Raw genomic sequence first — 7,167 nt, forward strand, 5'->3', positions numbered from 1 at the left:
TTCTCCTCCGGCCCCCAACCTTTCCCAGCATCAGAGTCTTTTCCAGTGAGTCAACTCATCATGTGAAGTGGCCAGAGTATTGGAGTTTCAGCTTTAGCATCAGTCCTTCCAATGAACACCCAGGATTGATCTCCCTTAGAATGGACTGGTTGGATCTCCTTGCAGTCCAAGGGACTCTCAAGAGTCTTCTCCAGCACCACAGTTCAAAAGCATCAATTCTTCAGCAATCAGCTTTCAAAAGGACAAAAAGATATGACACCAAAAGATGTGTCCCCTGGGTTGAGAGCATTCCCCAATATGCTATTGGGGAAGAGGAGAGGAGAACTACTAACAGCCCCAGAAAGAATGACGTGGCTGGACTGAAGCAGAAATGACACTCAGTTATGGATATGTCTGGTGATGAAAGTAAGATCCAATGCTGCAAAGAGCAGTACTGCATGGGAACCTGGAGTCTTAGGTCCACAAATCAAGGCAAATTGGACATGGTCAAACAGTGTATGGTAAGAATAAACATTGACATCTTAGGAATCAGTGAACTAAAATGGACGGGAATGGGTGAATTTAATTCATATGACCATGGTCAAGAATCCCATGGAAGAAATGGAATAGCAACAAAAGAGTCTGAAATGAAGTGCTTGGGTGCAGCCTCAAAAATGACAGAATGTTCTCAGTTCATTTCCAAGGCAAGTCATTCAACATCACAATAATTCAAGTCTATGCCCCTACCACTGAAGCTGAAGAAGCTGAAATTGATAAGTTCTATGATGACCTAGAAAACCTCCTAGAACTAACACCAAAAAATGATATTCTATTCATCATTGAGGATTGGAAAGCAAAAACAGAAAATCAAGAGATACCTGGAGTAACAGGCAAGCTTGGCCTTAGAGAATAAAATGAAGCAGGGCAAAGGCTAACTGAATTTGAGACTGCACTGGTCATAGCAAATATCCTTTTCAACAACACAGGAGATGGTTTTACACACAGACATCACCAAACGGTCAATACTGAAATCAAATTGCTTACATTCTTTGTAGCGAGAAGCTGTATACAGACAGCAAAAACAAGACCTGGAGCTGACTGTGGCTCAGACCATCAGCTTCTCATAGCAAAATCAGGCTTAAATGAAAGAAAGTGGGGAAAACCACTAGGCTGGCCAGGTACAACTTAAATCAAATCCCCTATAAATATACAGTGGAGGTAACAGATAGATTCAAGGGATTAGATCAATTAAACAGTGTACCTGAAGAACTGTGGATGGAGGTCCATAATATTGTATAGGAGGCAGTGAACAAAATCATCCCAATGAAAAAGTAAAGAAAGAAGGCAAAGTGGTTATCTGAGGAGGTTTACAAATAGTGGAAGAAAGAGCAGAGCAAAAAGCAAGGGAGAAAGGGAAAAGTACATCCAACTAAATGCGAGTTTGAAAGAATAGCAAGGAGAGACAAGAAGGCCTTCTTCAATGAACAGTGCATAAAACTAGAAGAAAACAACAGAACTGGAAAGACTAGAGATCTCGTCAGGAAAATTGGAAATATCAAGGGAACATTTCTCTCAAAGGTGGGTACAATAAAGCACAGAAATGGTAGAAACCTAGTAGACACTGAAGAGATCAAGAAAAAAATGGAAATAACACACAGTAGAATTGTATAAGAAAGATAGTAATGAACCAGATTACTATGATGGTGTGGTCAGTCGCCAAGAGCCAGATATTCTGGAGTGTGAAGTCAAGTGGGCCTTAGAAAGCACTGCTGTTAATAAAGCTAATGGATGGGATGGAATTCCAGTAGAGCTATGAAAACCCTAAAGGATGATGCCATCAAGGTGCTGCATTCAATATGTCAGCAAATCTGGAAGACCCAGCAGTGTCCACAGGACTGGAAAAGGTCAATCCTCATCCCAATTTCCAAGAAAGTTACTACGAAAGAATGTGCTAACCATTGGACAGTTGCACTCATGCTAGTAATGTCATGCTTAAAATCTTGCATGATAGGCTTCAGCATTATGTGAACCAATGACTTCCAGATGTCCATGCTGGGTTTAGAAAAGGAAGAGGAAGCAAAAATCAAATTGCCAACACTCCCTGAATCATGGAGAGAGAAAGCAAGGGAATTCCAGAAAAACACCCACTTCTGTTTCATCAATTATGCTAAAGCCTTTGACAGTGCGGGTCATAACTAGTTGTGGAAAGCTCTGAAAGAGATAAGAATACCAGACCATCTTACCTGTCTCCTGAGAAACCTGTATGCAGGTCAAGAAGCAACAGTTAGAACCCTGTATGCAACAACTGATTGGTTCAAGATTGAGAAAAGAGTACAACAGGGCTGTCAGCTGTCACCCTATTTGTTTAATCCATATGCTGGGCTGGATGAGTTACAAGCAGGAAACAAGATAGGTGGGAGAAACATCAACAACTTCAGATATGTGGATGATACCACTTTAATAGCAGAAAGTGAAGAGGAACTAAAGAGCCTCTTGATGAGGGTGAAGGAGGAGAATGAAGCCAGTTCTTTCACTGGCTTAAGACTAAATAAAAAAGCGAGGATCATGGCACCCAGCCCCATTACTTCATGGTAAATAGAAGGGGAAAAGGTGGAAGTAGTGACAGATTTCCTCTTTTTAAGCTCTAGAATCACCATGGATTGTGACTGCAGCCATGAAATTGGAAGACGATTGCTTCTTGGCAGGGAAGCTCTGATAAAGCTAGACAGTGTTGAAAAGCAGAGACACTACTCTGCCGACAAAGGTCCATACAGTCAAGGTTATGGTCTTCCCAGTGGTCATGTATGGGTGTGACAGCTGGGTCATAAAAAAGGCAGAGCGCCAAAGAATTGATGACTTAGAACTGTGGTGCTGAAGAAGACTTCTGAAATCTCCTTGGACAGCAAAGAAATCAAACCAGTCAATTTTAAGGGAACTCAACCCTGAATATTCATTGGAAGAACTGATGCTGAAGCTGAAGCTCCAGTATTTTGGTCATCTGATGCAAACAACTGACTCAATGGAAAAGTCCCTGATGCTGAGAAAGAGACTCTGTGCAACCCCATGGATAGCAACCCACCAGGCTCTTCTGTCCACGAGATTCTCTAGGCAAGAATACTGGAGTGGGTTGCCATTTCCTTCTCCACACCCAATCCTCAGAGGTTCAGTAAGCATGAACTTGACAAAACAAAGTTGTTAGTTTAGTATCAGCACAGTATTTGCATTGTTATACGTGCTGTGAATTGAGATTTTGTTTTGTTCTGTTTTGTGTGATGGCAGGCAACAGAAACTAACTCTGTCTACCATAAGGAGAAGGATATTTTTTGCAGTGCTACTATGTAGGTGGGTCCGTATGTATGTGTGTGTGTCTTAGGGTTGTGGTATTGGGGTGGGAGTCTCATGGAGTCAACCAGAAGCTGGAGGGCCAGGCTTGGGAAAACCTAGGAATCATGGGGATGCTTGAGTAATCGGCCTCAGAAAGTGCAGAGACAGTCCTTAGTGGAAACAGTCAGCCTGGTCAGTATCAGGATAGCACTCCCACTGCTCATAAAGAAATACCTCCAACAGTCCCATATCCTTGCATCACTCAAGAGTCACAGCCCCAAACAGTGTCCAGTTAATCAAACTCAGCAGAGAGTGAAGAGATTAGCCCTTTAGGTTATTTTTAGTGTGGGACTGATTGTACTTTCACGGTAAACCCAATGAAGAACTCCAAAAGGAGGTCAAACGTCCAACTATGGGATTCTGAACAAATTTTTAAACATGTGTATGATTCTCTGTAAATAAGTTCATAATCAAATCAAATATGGACTCATTCTGAAGAAATGATGCATTTGGTTTTATTTTGTTTGTATAGAAATTAGCTAAGCCTTTTTTTTCTTTTTAAAATTATTTATTTATTTTTATCTTTGGCTGCACTGGGTCTTTTTTGCTCTGAGGGCTTTCCTCTGGTTGTGCCTGGAGTGGGGGCTACTCTTCTTCATGGTGTCCAGGTTTCTCATTGCAGTGGCTTCTCTTCTTAAGAAGCTTGGGTTTTAGGGTGAGTGGGTTTCAATAGCTGCAGCACAAGGGCTCAGTCGTTATGGTTTCTGGGCTCTAGGGCACAGGCTCAATAGTTTTGGCACAGGGGCTTAGTCGCTCCATGGCATGTAGGATCTTCCAGGATCAGGGATCGAACCCATGTCTCCTGAATTGACGGGTAGCTTATCACTGAGCCACCAGGGAAGCCCAAAGCCTTTTCTTATGTATTAGAAATTCTCCTATTTTTCAGTGGTATCAATTCTTCATTTCTCTCATTTTCTTCTTGAATTAAAAACATTTTTATTTGTTCCTTACCAAAAAAAGACTGTAAAGAGCACTTCAGAGCTGGGTTTTATTCAGATCACAGTAAGTAAAAATCCCTAGGTTTATTTTGAAATTATCTGAACCGAGTAACACAATCTCAGCTTTACATACAGGTAGATGTAATTCAGTTCAGTTCAGTCGCTCAGTCGTGTCCGACTCTCCGCGACCCCATGAATCACAGCACGCCAGGCCTCCCTGTCTATCTATCACCAACTCCCAGAGTTCACTCAAACTCATGTCCACAGAGTCGGTGATGCCATCCAGCCATCTCATTCTCTGTCATCCCCTTCTCCTCCCACTCCCAACCTTTCCCAACATCAGAGTCTTTTCCAGTGAGTCCGCATTAGGTAGGTGTAATTGTAGCTTTAGAATGACTAAACTTTATTTTGCTTAAGTGGAACAGTGACATCTAGTGCCTGAAACATTATGTCACTGGGTCAAAAGAAAGATAAGAATAGACATGCCTTTAGATTGATTAAGATGAATGAGAGATCACTTATTAGTTATATATGCAGAGATTTGTCTTTTTCCATTCCCATGGATACCACATTAGTGACTGCAACTCCTTCCTAGCTGTTTTTCTTAATTCTGGGCTTACCACGTGCCAATATATTATACCTCTGCTTAGGGTTCTTCAAGAAATTCCTATATTGTATTTCCCTCTTTTTCCTGCCAAACTTATTTCCTCTTATTTCCCCAAACACATGCTCATTTTGGGGTCAGATATGATTTCTTCATGTTCAATGAACAAATGAGGTATTTTCCTACTTCAACAATTTGATTTATATTCCCTGTGCCTGGAACGTTCTTCTCACTGTCTTTTGTCAGTTTTACTTATCTTCCAAGTTTCCTTTTATTGACATGTCTTCCCTTTCTTTTATTTTCCTACAGCGCTTATCTGAATCTCTATGATGCTGGGAAAGATTGAAGGTGGGAGGAGAAGGGGACGACAGAGGATGAGATGGTTGGATGGCATCACTGACTCAATGGATATGAGTTTGAGTAAACTCCAGGCGTTGGTGATGGACAGGGAGGCCTGGTGTGATGCAGTCCATGGGGTCTCAGAGTTGGACATGACTGAGCGACTGAAATGAACTGATAGCATTTAGAGTCTGCTAGTTGGAGAAGGCAATGGCACCCCACTCCAGTACTCTGGCCTGGAAAATCCCATGGATGGAGGAGCCTGGTAGGCTGAAATCCATGGGGTCGCTAAGAGTCGGACATGACTAAGTGACTTCACTTTCACTTTTCACTTTCATGCATTGGAGAAGGAAATGGCAACCCACTCCAGTGTTCTTGCCTGGAGAATCCCAGGGACAGGGGAGCCTGGTGGGCTTCCGTCTATGGGGTCACACAGAGTCGGACACGACTGAAGCGACAGCAGCAGCAGCAGCAGCAGCAGCAGCAGTTAGTTATAGTCTGTCTTGAATTAATTGCTATTGTTTCTTATAGAATAGTTTGGTCTCATCAATTAGAATGCAAATTCCTTGAGTTCAGGGAGTTTCTATACTTTTAAACACCCTTTCAAATTATTTGAGCATGTCAGTCAATGATCAATAACAAAACTTAGATAAGATTTTTGAAATTTTGGTTTTTTGTAAGTTTTGATAGCTTATTTTGTTAACTTTTGATAATTTATTACTTTTATTTTTGTGTTTTGATAGGTTTACTAAAATACTGACTTCTCCATTACAATGAACTAGTGTTTCATGAGGTAAAAGAGTCAATATTTAAAATATCATTTAGAGAAAAAGATATTCTAATAATATACCTAATATTTCATCTGATATGTGTATCTAATAGTCATATAAAACATTAGATCATAAACTGAATACCCATAAGAAATTATTGAAGATAATTAACACAATTTTACAGTTCTTAAATATACTTGTGAGGACATGTAGACTTAGATCAATTGAATTATATATATATATATATACATACACACACACATGTACTGAGAATATATTTGAGAAAAATATAATAAATAAGGCAGCTTATAAAACTGTATACAATACAAAATAATTTTTGGTCATGGGATAATAATGAAATATTTTACATCTATGTATAATTTACAGATTTAAAAATGACACCATCTAATTACTTTTTTGATCTTTATAATTACATTGTAAAGTAAATTACTTATCCCCATTTTATACACTTGTTTTTTAAATATATATTTCTTAAAATCCTTTATATCCCTGGCACTCTGTTTGATGCTGGGGATACAAAAGTGGGTATTGATTGGCTCCCTAGTTTTGAGGGCTTTTTGCATTTGGCCTAGTGGATGAAACTGAAGCTGAAGAAATTTAATGATCAGTCAAGACTACACAATAATATGCAGAGATCCAGTAGAAGAACAGAAATCTCCAGTCTTAAAGTTCAGAATTATTTCCTCATTATTTTGGTAACTTTGCTTGAAATTGTTTTGGTAATGAGGTTACCTGATGACAGCAGTATAAATTTATGAAGAAAAACAACTGTCATTTATCAGAAAATTAGTTTGCTATTTAATTTGTTGAAAGAGAATAGACTCAGAAAGTCACTTCATTTTTTTATCATTTTTAAACTAATGTATCAATTTTAACTGGGAAATTATCATTTCCCCCAAGAAGCAGAACTTGTAGTCTAGTCAATAGTCTTCTGGGGGATCTTCAACTCAATTCCTTTGATTTGGAATAGCAAATTCTACTTGTTTTTCCACTTAAGTTAATCTGCATCTATTGGGTGTCCTCTATATACATGACAGGTGTCTTACTTTCTGGAGTAACGTTTATTCCTCTGCCCTTCTCTCCCCCTTCCTCCATATTACCATTCCTTTCCAAGATTATCTGTCTTGAAACA

Source organism: Moschus berezovskii, chromosome 2 (genome assembly GCF_049115385.1).
Source record: "Moschus berezovskii isolate FMDL1 chromosome 2, NW_MosBer_1.0, whole genome shotgun sequence".
Taxonomy (NCBI): Eukaryota; Metazoa; Chordata; class Mammalia; order Artiodactyla; family Moschidae; genus Moschus; species Moschus berezovskii.